The sequence below is a fragment of the Puma concolor genome, chromosome C2 (assembly GCF_028749965.1).
Source record: "Puma concolor isolate L17-30 chromosome C2, mPumCon1.1.hap2, whole genome shotgun sequence".
In the NCBI taxonomy this organism is placed as follows: domain Eukaryota; kingdom Metazoa; phylum Chordata; class Mammalia; order Carnivora; family Felidae; genus Puma; species Puma concolor.
The window spans coordinates 85292444-85307423 of NC_141675.1; the positions used below are offsets into that span (position 1 = coordinate 85292444).

Genomic DNA, 14980 nt, shown 5'->3' on the forward strand with positions numbered 1-14980 from the left:
GAAACAAAAAGACCCTAGGTGAAAAGAAATGCTTCTTTTCAACGCTAATTGTGAGCTTCCTCCCAACCCCCACCCCAATGGTTTTGGAATAACGTCTGTATTGGATCTGAAGCTATTTTTCAATAAATAGCTGAAAGAGAAGCGCCTAAATTTGCCCTAGGAAACCCGAAGCATCATAACCTTGAAAAGTTAGTCTTCCTGAAGTTAGTATTACTTAAAATATTTGCATGTGAATGCTTAGAGCCCACTGCCTATGATAAAAATAGAGGCACCGAACCGTTTAACCACCTGTGTTTCCCTTGGGTTGCATATTTTCCGTCGTAAACAAGAAAACACAGATTGGATATCCATTCATTCCTTCAGAAGAAGGCTTCAGTTGGGATCTATGTTTTCAATAGATGGAAACCAAAGCCAGCCTTTGCAAGATTACGATATTTCATGCAAAGAACCAAGGTGTTTTTTTTAACGCAGCTAACAATTGTAATTACCATTTAATTGAGCACATACCATGGCACAAAGCACATGCCCGACTCATCATCGGGCTTGGGATAATGTTGGGAAGTAGTTAGTCTTAACTTCTATTTTACAGAGAAGACAGGCTCAGGGGGGAACACGCAACAGGAAATAAGTGATGAAACCTTTAGATGCCTGACGCTCAGGTCTGAGAGCTGCAAAGCTGTGCGGTTTCCACCACTGAAAACCACTTCATGTTTAAATCGTTCTAAGTAAATGGATGGTTAGGCACATACAGAGGCATTGATCTTTTCTCTTCATTTTCAATATAACTTTTAGGGGGAGAGGCACTCAGGGAAAAGCCCTGATTCCTAGAACCGGTTTTTATCTTGCCATCCAACCTTAAATAAGCCCCTGAGCCTCAGTCACCCTCTCTAACATGAGATGTTATCCCTACAGTCCCAGCTAGCTCTGACATCGGAGATTTGTCCTAAATTAAAAGCTCCAGGGGCGCCTGGGTGGCTCCGTCTATTACACGTCCGACTTCAGCTCAGGTCATGATCTCGAGGTTCATGGGTTCGAGTCCCGAGTTGGGCTCTGTGCTGACAGGTCGGCGGAGCCTGGAGCCTGTTTTGGATTCTGGGTCTCCCTCTCTCTCTCTCTGCCCCTCCCCCCACTTTCTCTCTCTCTCTCTCTCTCTCTTTTAAATTTTTTTTTCAACGTTTTTATTTATTTTTGGGACAGAGAGAGACAGAGCATGAACGGGGGAGGGGCAGAGAGAGAGGGAGACACAGAATCAGAAACAGGCTCCAGGCTCTGAGCCATCAGCCCAGAGCCTGACGCGGGGCTCAAACTCACGGACCGCGAGATCGTGACCTGGCTGAAGTCGGACGCTCAACCGACTGCGCCACCCAGGCGCCCCTCTCTCTCTCTTTCAAAAATAAATAGACATTTAAAAAATCTAAACTTAAAGCTCAGACTCTTCAGCTTGTTATTGGGCTTGGCATGATATTAATCACTACTTTCCTAATTCCCTGGTTTCAATTCCGTAACTCTGGGGTTCTCAGCACTGGCTGCACATTAGAATCTTCTGGAGGAGGCTTTAACAATACAGATGCTCAGGCCACACCCCCAGGGATTCTGATTTAATTGGTCTGAACAGTGGCCCCAGCTTCAGTGTTTTTCTGAGGTTCCCCAGGTGAACGTGTAGCCAGGATTGACTATTGATCGAACCTAATGAAGTACTTCAATTTCATCCATCCCTATTGTGCCTTTAGAAATGAACTTGCTGTAACTTGAATTCTTTTTTTATGTTTTTTTTTTCTTTGAAGGTAGAGATAGAAGGGTGTTATAATAACCAGAAGGTTCTAGGTAAATCTGATCTGAAGGAGGGAAGTCTGGATTAGGGGACAGCCTGGAGCCGTCTGAATCCCGAAAGGCCCTAGGCTATTTTATGTACTATTAGTCTCTCGATTTGGCATCGACTGCAGAGAGGCCAGCTTCCCCAAGTGTTCCATCTAAATGTGACCCAAAGACATTAGTACCGGGGAAAGTATAAACACTCTTGTAAGTCAAAAAAGATTCACTCTTTCTGATTTCGTAATATACAGAGGAAATCTAGGGAGGTTGTTTCATTAAAAATGATCTGTTACAGCGTGTTCGTTAAGCTTAACCTTCTCTCTTGCTATTTTGCATGAACCTATGAGACTCGCCAGTCCACCACCACACCACATCACACACACACACACACACACACACACACACACGCACACACACACACACACACACACACACGACTGGAAATGTAGTTCTTTCATTCAATCTCTGGTGACATAATATTAGCTGATATGGTGGTCAGAACAGTGATTTCTCCAAACATCTATGGTAGGCCTGACATTCAAACAGGAACATCAGGCAATTCTGCGGACCTTTGACCTTTACCTATTACTTGTAAACAAAGTCAACCATACAAAATGGACACAAGATTCTACTTAATGTAAAAATGCGTGAAATCGCCTTACATGTTAAACTGCTGTGTTTCCCCTTGGCAATAGAAAGATTAACATTTCTGTACAGGGAATGGTTTTGATCTTGCCTTCCAGCTACAGTATTTACATTCCAGTAAAGTTCATCTGGATCAGTTAGTAGTCACATGAATGATTGGGCAGCCCAAGATCATGTTCTTAAATAAAGTTATCATCCAAAGAATGGGGTGGTGGTGGGGCTTATACTAACGATCTAAAGATGAAAATCCCAGAAAGGGGCAGAGTTGTTCTCTCATGTGAATTTCTGTCATAAACTCTGGGTCAGAAAAAAATTATTTCAGGACTGGAACAAGGCAGGAACGAACTGATTAAAGCTTACCTAAATGAGGAAACTGAGAACACATCTTGTCAACCCAGATACATTGTCCTGCGTGGATGAAAGATGTGTCTGTACTTTAAAAAATCAAAATTAAAAAAAAAATTTCACTCTAGGTAAGAGAAAGAGACTTTGAAGTATCAGAGAAGTTGTCACTTCTTGTGTGGACTATAGGGATCAGATCAGAATTGCTGACCTTGAAAAAGAAGCTAATAGTTCTCCCTTCCAAATGAGGAAATGCTTTTTCTAAAATTTTTTTTTTTCAACGTTTATTTATTTTTGGGACAGAGAGAGACAGAGCATGAACAGGGGAGGGGCAGAGAGAGGGAGACATAGAATCGGAAACAGGCTCCAGGCTCCGAGCCATCAGCCCAGAGCCTGAGGCGGGGCTCGAACTCACAGACTGGGAGATCGTGACCTGGCTGAAGCCGGACGCTTAACCGACTGCGCCACCCAGGCGCCCCAGGAAATGCTTTTTCAATCTCTTTTACTTGTAATATGTAGCCTGAGTTTGGGGACACAAGGAGTCTCATAAAGAAAATGTGTTTCATTTCTATCTAATCCAATAAACATTTGTTGAGCTCTTACTTTGTACCAGGCACTGGGGTAGGTATAAAGATCCCAAGATAAGTAAGACTCCATTCCCTTCCTCAAGACACTCGCCATCAGGTGACATTGCTTACAGTGGAAATTCGTGTGAGTTTTAGTATGACCATGGGTTCACAGCTGATAGATCCAGCTGTTCACAGCTCAAGGCTTCGGGGAGTAACTTCGAACATGCCACCAGCTTTGATCATCAGTTCAGTCCAACACAAGTTCCCTCAGAGCCAATACTGGGCAGGAAGGAGCATACGGGAGCCACCATGGAGGTGCAGAGATGAATGAGTCAGGGTCCCCGCCCTCCAGAGGCTCTCAACCAGGTTTCCAGATAAAAAGGAAAACTAGATGAATAACTTCAGTGATAGCTTACTGTGGGCAGGTAAGTATTGCTTGCTAATTTGTGCTCCCCAAGAGAAACTAGACAGAGGTACCTTTGAAATGCTTTGGAAGAATCATGTTGCTGTTGTTGTTGAAGTTTGTTTACTTTTTGAGAGAGAGAGAGAGAGAGAGAGAGAGAGAGAGGGCAAGCACAAGCGGGTGAGGGGCAGAGAAAGGGAGGGAAAGAATCCCAAGCAGGCTCCACACTGTCAGTGCATAGTCTGATGCAGGGCTCGAGCCCACAAACTGTGAGATCATGACCTGAGCTGAAATCAAGAGTCGGACGTTTAAGCGACTGAGCCACCCATGTGCCCCTGAAAGAATATTTTAATTTTTTTTTAGTTTATTTATTTTGATAGAAAGAGGGAGAGAGAGAGACAGAGCATGAATGGAAGAGGGGCACAGAGAGAGGGGGACACAGAATCCGAAGTAGGCTCCAGGCTCTGAGCTGTCAGCACAGAGCTTGACCTGGGGCTCGAGCCCACAAACCGTGAGATCATGACCTGAGCCAAAGTCAGACACTCAACCGACTGAGCCACCCAGGAACCCCCCTGAAAGAATATTTTAAAAGCACAAGACCTTAAAACACTGGAATGACAAATTAGCTTTGCCAACCGTTTAGTTAATGGCTTTCCTTCACCATATTGGGCTGACTTAGAAGTAGATATTAACCAGTAGCTCCTCTGTCTCTGTCACAGACATTTAACTCTCTACAGAGAAGTCTTAGGAGCCATCAGCTTGAAATTTAATAGGCTTTTCAGGGAAATCAAAGGGCTGGTACAATTGAATTCAACTAACTACCTCCAGACAAGAGTTGGAGCAAAAAGTGTCACCGAAAGCAATGCTACATCATGCCAGCTGTCCGTGTGGCTCCTACAGCCATTTCCTTTTCTTCCCCAACCACCCCAGCCCCAATGGCGACACCTGTAACTCAGTTCTCCAGGCCCCTGGGCTGTATCCCTGAATCAGACATCCCAGCCAGTACAGTTGGGAGCTGTTCTCTAGTTGGGCCATGACCTTCCCAATTAGTCTGTGACACCCTGACACTAGAGATCACATCTCCTCTCCCCTTCATCCCTCCCCGTCCTCAATCCTACCTTAGGGCTTGTGTAAGACAGGGGCAGAACGTGGCCTGAGAGGGGAAGGGGAAGCCTTAAACTTGGACTAGAAGACCTGGAGACCATGCCCAGTACAAACACTGACGAGCTATTGACCCTGGAAAAGTAACTTTTTCTGTCTAGACTCTAGAATCCCCATCTATAAAGTGACCAGGAGGGGCTATAAATTCACTGAGGCCCGTCCCTAATACTCTATGACCATTGTATGACCATGTGTTTTCTAGCAAATGCCTAATCTCTCTCTCCCTCTCTCTCTCTCTCTCTCTCTACACACACACACACACACACACACACACCCCACCTGCCACCTCACGTTTCATTTCTTAAATAAGACAAACACACAACCTCACACACACAAACCTCAAATCACTGCTGTTAGCCTCCCCAGATGAATGCCCCAAAGACTGGCATTTTATCCTAACAATATCAACATGACATTGACCCCAGCTCCCCCTGAATACAAAACACATGTGTCCCCATTCTTCACAGAACAGCCTCAAGTACAACCCCACACAGAAGGGTAGAAACTCTACAATAACCCGCCACTGTTGGGCCAGTTGCACAGAAGCGGACTCTACAAGCGTATCAGTACCTAGGACATGGTCTCCACTGCACAGAAGCCATCCTCCCTCTCCCTTACGTGCCGCAGGCATAGCTGCAGATGTGAGTGGGAGGCAGGAAGGGAGCGGCCAAAGTTCAAGCAGAGCAAGGGGAACAAATGAGGAAAGAGCTGGGAGAGGGGGAGGTGGGGCAGCATTCCTGACAGCGGTGAAAATCCTCCAGGGTTAATCTGCCCTCAGCTCCCAGCGCCTCACGCCTCCTAGGAGTTAGTCCCCTGACCCTCTGCCACTGCCCTGCCCTCTCCTGCTCTCTCCCCTTTTAGCCAGCCCTAAAAAGAATGTCCCTTGCGATCTCTCTCCAGCTGTTTGATCTTTTTAAGTATCTCTCACTTGTCTGTGGCATATGCTCCAGCCGAAAAAATAGATCTCGGGCGTTCAGGATAGGAAAGGGTATTAAATGGCAGAAGCCAGCCCCGTGCCAAGGGTGTGGGCAGCCCCAAGATATCTATGATGACCAGATGTCCTGGATTTGCTGGGATGGTCTTAATTTAAAACATTCTAGTCTCTTGTCCCCGTGAGCGCCTTCACACTTCACTTGTCAGACCATGTGTCCTTGTTTGGGGTTTGGAAAATATAGTTACCACGTGGATACCTGATAATCCGAGCATCAAACAGACCCAGTGTTGGCGTCATGGGGGTGGAGAGAGGACTGATAATGGAGCCAGAGGGATTTGGGGTCAACCAGCTCTGCCACTTACTATCTGTGTGGCTTTAGGCTGCTTTTATTCTTTCTGAGCCTCAGTTGCTTCATCTAGAACATGGCTAATCTCCCTAGAAGTCAGAGCCGTGGATTTTGACATATCAGAAAAACCTTGCTCATGCACACGTAGTATCTTCCAGGTGTTTCTATCTGTACAGTCATGTGTTGGTACGTTGGTCTGATTTAGTGTGCTAGTACTTAAAAAAAATTTTTTTTAAACATTTATTTATTTTCAAGAGACAGAGCATGAGAGGGGGAGGGGCAGAGAGAGAGGGAGACACAGAATCTGAAACAGGCTCCGGGCTCTGAGCTGTCAGCACAGAGCCCAACACGGGGCTCGAACCCACCGACTCTGAGATCATGACCTGAGCCGAAGTTGGACGCTCCACCGACTGAGCCACCCGGGCGCCCCAAGTGTGTGCTAGTATTTAAAGCATTCCCTGAAATGCACGGTGCAGGGTGCCATCCCAAACCACTATGATGACAGCAACCGAAATATCCCAACACATAGAAACGCCCTTGTTTCTTGCCGCCCATCATTCCAGACCCGCCTCACTCCTCAAGATCGGTTCGACTCCACTCTTCACTGCTGAGAGGGGTTCGTGGAGGCTGCACCTGCCCCTGCCAGCTGGGCAGAATTGACCTCACTGCTGCAGGCTCCAGCCGCCTCCACCTCTGCTCTCTCCCTCTGGTCACCAGTCACCACCCAGCATGTGGACCCCCCCCCGGGGCCCTTCTCCCTACCTGGTGCTCCAGTGCCAAGATAGACAATGGAAAGTGTCCCCTGGAGCCAGCCAACCGTATCTGAGCACTGACCTGCTGTTGACCTTAGTCTGGTCACGTGGCCTTTCTCAGCCTCTGTGCCCTCAGTGCCCTAGTGAAAACTAGGATGAGGTTTCCTGTATCTCATGCCCACGAGAAGCTTTTAAAGTGTTTACTCCTCTGTTCCCACACCTTCTTCAGCTCCTATTTCCAGGCACACCAAGCACAAACTCAGCCTTCAAAACCCTCCATAATCTGGCCATACCCCAAGCTTCTCAAACTTTCTTCCCACCCAAGCTACATTAGGCTCCTCACTGCTCAATCCCCGCTGCCTCTGCACCTGTGCCCGGGCTCTTCATTTCACCAGGCATGCCTTTTGTCCACCTACCCAAAGAGGTCTCTTTCAAAAATTTTTTTTTTTAATGTTTATTTATTTCTGAGACAGAGAGAGACAGAGCATGAGTGAGGGAGGGGCAGAGAGAGAGGGAGACACAGAATCGGAACCAGGCTCCGGGCTCTGAGCTGTCAGCACAGAGCCCGACGCGGGGCTCGAACTCACAAACCGTGAGATCGTGACCTGAGCCGAAGTCGGTCTCTCAACCAACTGAGCCACCCAGGCGCCCCTAAAGAGGTCTCTTTCTAGACTGAGTCACCCTTACCCCAATGCTATAGACTGAATTGTGTCTCCACCCCCCCCCCAAAAAAAACCTCCTATGCTGACATCCGAACTCCCTTAATGTGAACTGTGCTTGGAGATAGGCCTTTTCAGGAAGTAGTTAAGGTTAAATGAGGTTGTAAGGGTAGGGCTCTAATCCCATAGCATTAGCCTCCTTATAAGAAAAGACACTTGAGAGCTGTCTCTCTCTCCCTCTCTTTCTCTCTCTCCCCCGCCAGGGCCATATGAGGACACAGGGAGAAGGTAGCTGGCTGTAAGCCAGGAAGAGGGCTCTCACCAAGAGACAAATGAACAATGACCTTGATCTTGGACTTCCCAGCGTCCAGAAAGAACTGTGAGAAAATCAGTGTCTGTCCTTTAAGCCACCCATCTATGGTATTTTGTTATGGCAGCCGCAGCTGACTAATAATACCCACCATCACTGCCCTCTCCTTCCTCAGAGCCTTTATCACTTGTCACCTGCCCCTCACATGATAGCACTAAATTAGCAACACTCTATCTTGCTGACTCAGTAATTTCCCCTATGTGTGCCCACTTTGCTCCTCCAATGAGGAAAAAAGCTCTTTGCAGGGAGGAACGTGAGGGTCTGTACCATCCAAAGGCCCCACAAAAAGCATGGCACACAGGAAATGCTCAAGACGTGCCTAGCTGGTAAAAAGTCATGCACCGATGGGGAAGGGGCAGTGGTCCCATGGGGACAGAAGTCTTTTAGGTGCAGCTGTGGGATGCCTGCGTGGCAGTCACCTCACCCAGACATTGACTTCTCTGTGTCCACGTTTGGCTTTGTCCCCATGGCCCATGGTAGGGCACTGGAAGGGGCAAGCATGCAAAAGATGATTCACGCTAATACGACAAGGAATTTTCTCCAAGCACCAGGCTAGCTAATGAAGAGACAGATGTATCATATTGAGCAGTCACTGAAAATATTTGTCATTTATGTGCATATTTTTACATGCAGACTGAAAAGTATCCATGCACTAAATATTTTCTATTTGTATGTATATAATTTATATATCTTATATATATAGATATATGTGTGTATATTCCAAAAATATAAAGCACCTGCTGTGTGCCAACCACTCACACTACACAAGTCACTTCAGACCCACTACCAGTTGAACTTACATCCATTCTATGGGGGAGAAAATTGAGCTTTAAAGAGGGTAAGGAAAAAAAGGGGGGGGGTAAATAACTTGCCCAAGGTCACACACCTGGTCAATGAGATTATGAGCCCGTGATAGACTGCACTTGAAAAGCATTCATTTGCTAGTTTATTCAGCCAACAAAGAACAGATACCATAAGCAGAACCCCCATAGTCTCTATCCTTAAGAAATTGAAAAAAAGGGGGCGCCTGGATGGCTCAGTCGGTTAAGCAACCAACTTCAGCTCAGGTCATGATCTGGTAGTCTGTGGGTTCGAGCCCTGCGTCAGGCTCTGTGCTGGCAGCTCAGAGCCTGGAGTCTGCTTCCAATTCTGTGTCTCCCTCTCTCTCTGCCCCTCCCCTGCTTGCTCTTTGTCTCTCTCTGTCTCTCTCTCTCAAGTAATAAACATTAAAAAAAAATTTTTTTTTAAAGAAACTAAAAAAAAAAGGGGGGGGGGTAGTGCCTGGCTGGCTCAATTTGGTAAAGCATATGACTCTTGATCTCAGGGTCATGAGTTGAAGCCCCATGTTGGGCATGGAGCCTGCTTAAAAAAGAGAAGAGAAGAGAAGAGAAGAGAAGAGAAGAGAAGAGAAGAGAAGAGAAGAGAAGAGAAGAGAAGGAAAGAAAAGGAAAGAAAAGAAAAGAAATTGTAGACCGCAGAAGACATGTAGATCATGAGCTGTACATGCTATGAATACCTTAGAAGGAACAGAAATCAAGTGTTTCAGAAGTTCCAGGGCAAGGGAGAGGGGTTGCACCCTAACCACAGGACAAGACATTGAAGGACAAGTGAAAGGGAGTTGCAGACATGGAAAGATGCCTGTCCAGTGCTGAGATGCATGAAGGTCTCACTAACCAGGGTCACAGGGCTGTAGAGTGGGGCACCCCAGGGAATATGGACCAAGGTAACAGCTGTAGGACCTCTGGCAGCAGGAGGCTGAGTTGAGGCAAAGCTGCTGGGGTTCCTGGTTTACCACCCTCCCCATGTGCCTCCCTCCCAACTTCTCTAGTTAGGGCAGGGAACTCAATTAGGGGCAGCAGGCTAATGAGAAAGGGCATGATGCCTGGGGGGTGGGAGGGGGGGTGTTGGGGGGCAGAAGGGGCAATAGACTTGGCTTTTAGAAGTCACTTGGGGCGGAGAGGGGTAGGGCGCCTGGGTGGCTCAGTCGGTTGAGCATCTGACTTGGCTCAGGTCATGATCTCACAGTTGGTGGGTTCAGGCCCCACTTCTGGCTCTGTGCTGACAGCTCAGAGCCTGGAGCCTGCTTTGGATTCTGTCTCTCTCCCTCTCTGCCCCTCCCCTGCTCGTGCTCTGTCTCTCTTTGTCTCTCAAAAATAAATATATGTCAGAAGTCGCTCCGGAGCTACCCAGCAGGGTGACCTTGGAAAGGTCCCCCAGCGAGGCTGGACTTAGAAGGCCTCGGTCCGGGGGATTTCTGGGCCGCACCTGACTCCTGCTTAAACCAGGCGCTGGGCTGGAGCTGTGGATCATCAGAAAGTGAAGGCATGCTGTGCAAGGTGGTGCAGATCACCTGCCTGGCCCAGGAGGAAGCTGTTTCTGGTTTGGGGAAGGTAGGCACAGTGGGGCCTCCCGCTCAGAGCTCGCAGACCACGGACCCCACCCCTGGGTGCCTGGTCGGGGACCAGAAAGGTGCGACCGCTGTCAGACACCCGCAGCAGGGAGGGCCTCCCCCCTTCCCCTCAAGCCACAGCCGCCCCGCCTGCTCCCCAGGCCCTCCTGGGAGTGAGGTCTGCATCTAGAAGTCTGCTGGCTAGCTACAAGGCTAGCCTGGTGGGGCCGAAAGAGACTGGAGCGTTCGCCACTCCGGGAGCGGGGGGTGGGAAGGCCCTCCCGGGGCGCTCCCGGGGCCCGGGGGCGGGCGGCTGGGAAACGCCGGCGGGGCCTGGGCGGCGGGCGGCTCCTGTTTCCCGCTCGGGCCCGGGCGGGCGCGGGGCAGCTGCTGGGAGGTGAGCGGAGCAGCGTTTTCCCACAGTCCGGGGCGGTGACACATGGCGCTCGCGCATTCCACAGCCGCCGCCGCGCCAGGCCTGGCCGCGAGTCAAGGCAGCGACGAGCCGCCGCCCGCAGGTTCCGACTCCCACCCGCCGCGGCTCCTTCCCCGGGGCGGCGGGCGTCCGGGCACCCGGTGCGGACGCCGTGCAAGCCGGCGTGGTTGGCCCCGGCGCTCAAGACCCGGAACAGCGACGCAAGGAAGGAACGCTAAGGGGGCATCTCCGGGCACGCACACGGGCTGACCCCCACTCTCTCGTCCAGGCTCCAGAAGACCGAGAGGAAAAGGGGAGGGGGTGATGGGCACCCCGGGTTCAGCACGGGGGAAAATGGGACTGGGGAGGAGGAGCTCGCTGAGGGCAGCGCTGCTCTTGCCTCTAGATGCGGAGGGGGACTGCCAGAGGCATGTGGGGGTGGGGGCCCCTCTCCCTCCAGTCGGTCCTGCACCCCTGAGTCTGTAAGGTGGGGGCTGCCAGTCTCTGCCCAGAAGAACCCCCTCCCACAATCCCCTATTTACTGATGGGCTAAGGAAGCCTTGATCAGCCCACTCTGGTGACCCTGGCAGAGATGCAAAAAAAGACAAGTAAAAAGTGCCTCAAAAACGGGTCCTCAGAACCTGGGGTGGACCTTGGTTTCTGTGGGATGGTGGGCACGCCTGTATTCTGCTTCCCTTGGGCTTCTGTGTGGACCCCCACAGCCCCTCCAATTCTGTCAGCTCTAGAACTGTGTGTCGCTGCTTAAGTCAGATACAGTGCTGAAGCCGGAGATCACAGGGAGCTTTCACGCACCCAGAAACCCACAGAGCAAGGAAGCCACCAAGCATTCTCCACAGAAGCTGCCCAAACCCTAGGGGACAGGAACTGTTCTGGGAACTTCACTATTTCCAGAGCTGCCTTAGGTACGTTTCCTTTCATTCCAACAGCAACCCTGTGGGAGGGCTGGTTATTGCCCCCTGGTTTATACCTAAAGAAATAGGGAGTTAAAGAGCTGAAGTCACTTGCCTATGGTCACGTAGCTATAAATGTGCTTGATCCCAGGTTTGTCCAACCACCAGCCCAGTGCTTTGTTAACTGCGCCTCAGAGATTAGATGCAGTTCAGATTAGAGTCCATGCACACACCTGCTCCCCCACCTACACACACACACACACACACACACACACACACACACACACATACACACACGAGAACACAGAGCTGCCCAACCTTAACCTTTTCCCAGCAGAATCACACTTGATTCTCGTGAATCCTTATTGAGGATTCTCAGTAGCTCTAACTTTGATAGAACCTGGTAGAATTTTTCCAACTCACTTTTGTTCTGTGAAATAAACTACCCCCAGTATATTCTTGACCATTACAAGGTAACCAAAGGACAAAGAGGTCAACCATGAAGATTCACAAGGTCCTGAGTTCTTTCAAGTTAATTCACTCAATCAATTAGCATTCACTGGGAGCCTACTATGGGCCAGATCCCCAGCAGGGTGCTGAGGAAAATGAGAGAGGGGTTGAGGAGCAGAAGAGAAGGAGAAAGAGAAGGTACAAACGAGAACACAATCCAGAAGACCCACGGTCCCCACTGAGGCCTCCCGATCAGGTTAGGTTGGAAAGACCCATAAAGAGACAGTTACATCATAGCACGATCAGAGACGTATGAACTAAGTACAGTGTCGAGAATGATGCTAGTGGAAGTCTAGAAAAGGCTCCCTAAAGAGGTGACCTTTATGTTGGATGAAGAATGAGTGGTTCTCCGGACAGAGGCAACAGGGAAGGCCACTCCAGGCAGAGGAAACACGACAGAGAGCTCAGAGAGGTCACAGAAAATATGAGCCATAAATAAAACATTGATAAACTGTATAATATCAAAGTTTTAAGTGTCTGCTCATAAAAAATTATACCCTGAAGAAAATAAACAGGCAAACCACAGACGAGGAGAAAATATTCTCCAAACATAAATCTGACAGAGGAATTAAAATGCAGACTATATAAGGAACTCCTGCCACTCAATAATAAAAAGACAAACAATACCACTTTTTTTAAATGACCAAAGGCTACACAGACACGTTACGGAAGACCCACAAATGACCACAATAAACACATGTGAAAGCCCTCAACATCATCAGCCACCTGGGAAATGCAAATTAAAACTACAATGAAGGGGGTGCCCCTGGGTGGCTCAGTCGGTTAAAGGCCCAACTTCAGCTCAGGTCGTAATCTCATGGTTCATGCGTTGGAGCCCCACATTCAGCTCTCTGCTGTCAGCACAGAGCCCCCTTCAAATCCTCTGTCCTCCTCTCTCTTTGCCTCTCCCCTGCTCATTCTCTCTTTCTCTATCTCAACATAAATAAATAAAAGCCTAAAAGAAAATCCAAAAACACAAAAACTACAATGAGGTCTCACCACACACCTACCAGAAGGGCTTAATGTAAAACCTGACACCATCAGATCTCGGAGAGGATGTGGAACAATTAATTGGAACCCTCATACATCACTGGCAGAAATACTAACTGGTACAGCCACTTTGAAAAAACTGATAGTTTCTTAAAAAGTTAAACATACATCTACCCAGTGGTAAACTGGTAAATGTTTAACGACTGGCTCCCCAGAAGAAAAACAAGCCAGATTTATGGCATTTGCCGATCTCGCTGCTATGAATATTGCCTCCAGGACCGATTGCAGGTTGTCAATATGATACGACTGAAACAACGTTGGGAAGAAATGAGCCCTTGCTAGTGGGTCCCAATCCACTGCAACACACCAGCCCATCCTTCCTGGGACCTAGTGGCTCTGCTCACCAGGATTCACCTAAGAGAAATGAAAACACAAGTCTTCAAAAAGTCTCATACATGAATGGTTGCAACAGCTTTTTTCATTAATGTTTATTTCGGGAGACAGAGCGTGAGCAGGGGAGGGGCAGAGAGAGAGAGAGGGAGGGAGACACAGAATCGAAAGCAGGCTCCAGGCTCCGAGCTGTCAGCACAGAGCCTGATGCGGGGCTCCAACCCACGAACCGAGAGATCGCGACCTGAGCCGAAGTCAGGACGCCCAACTGACTGAGTCACCCAGGCGCCCCAGCTTTTTTCATTGTAGGCCAAAATTGGAAATGACCCAGATGTTCGTCACAAGAGAACAGATAGATAAGCTACACTACCTTCGTATAATGGAATACTGCTAATGGATAAAAACGAATGATCTTCTGAGACATGCGACCATATGGATGAATCTCGAAAATACAATGCTGTGTGAAAGAAGACAAATATGAGAAGAACATTCTGTACGATTGCATTTATGTGAAATTCCAGAATAGTCAAAACCGAACAATGCCCATAGAAATCAGACCACTGTTGCTGGAGGAGGCGGGGATTAACTGGGAAGGACCCCGAGCCAACTTTCAGTGGGGACAGAAATGTTCTGGGCCTTGATGTGCATTGGTCAAAACAGAACACTTGAGATCTGAGCATGTCACTGTTTGTAGATTATACGAAGAGAAAAAGGCACCACAGCTAAAAAGTCTGGGTTTCTTCACTTGAACGCTCAAGGTATCTTAGGAGCTGAGGACCACAGTCCAGCAAGGGGGGTCTGAGGCAGCTGGCTCAGCACATGGGCGTCAGGGGGGAAACTGTATTTCTCCTATTTTCTTTTAGCAAAACCAACAAAGCATTATTTGCTTTGCCTCCCACTTTGGTCACTAGGTCCCCTGGCCACAGGGCAGACTATGTACTGGGCAGCCACAGGGCACTGAGGTCGGCTGGCCTCGTCATCCCCTCGGCCTGGCCCCATCATCTTTCCTCTGCCCCAGTGCTCCCTCCCACATTTTTGAAGACTCCATTTAAGGAACTTGAATGTTATTTTGCTTCCCAATTGTCTTTTATTAAAAAAACAAAAACAAAAAACCTCCTCTTTATTTTCCTCTGAACTTCCCTAGCTCCTTTCCAGAAACTTCCATCCCTCTTCTACTCAAACTCAGTTATAGAGATATATGCTAATTATTTAATAGCCCAGGGCTGTCAGGAATCCCTGTGTCCAAGAGTTCTACAATAACCGAAGCACAGAAATGGCTAAGTAATTTGTGTGTTGAGTTTGGAACACGGCTCTGCCACTGCTTAACTTGCTGTGTGATCATGGGAACATTACTCAAACTCTCTGGTCTCCGTTTTCTTATT

The 14980-nt window shown here is 48.5% G+C and overlaps 2 long non-coding RNA genes across 2 annotated transcripts in view; one reads left to right on the top strand and one right to left on the bottom strand.

The window, feature by feature from the left end:
- The window catches only part of LOC147577372 (uncharacterized), a 53010-nt gene extending 39577 nt beyond the window's left edge, over positions 1 to 13433 (bottom strand). The window contains exon 1 of the long non-coding RNA XR_015240217.1: positions 13225 to 13433. This is a non-coding gene — a long non-coding RNA (uncharacterized LOC147577372). The remainder of the gene's footprint in view (positions 1 to 13224) is intronic.
- LOC147577373 (uncharacterized) lies at positions 10046 to 11437 on the top strand. The gene is made up of 2 exons (XR_015240212.1): positions 10046 to 10383; positions 10844 to 11437. It is a non-coding gene; the product is annotated as an uncharacterized LOC147577373 (long non-coding RNA).
- Positions 13434 to 14980: the final 1547 nt, after the last annotated feature.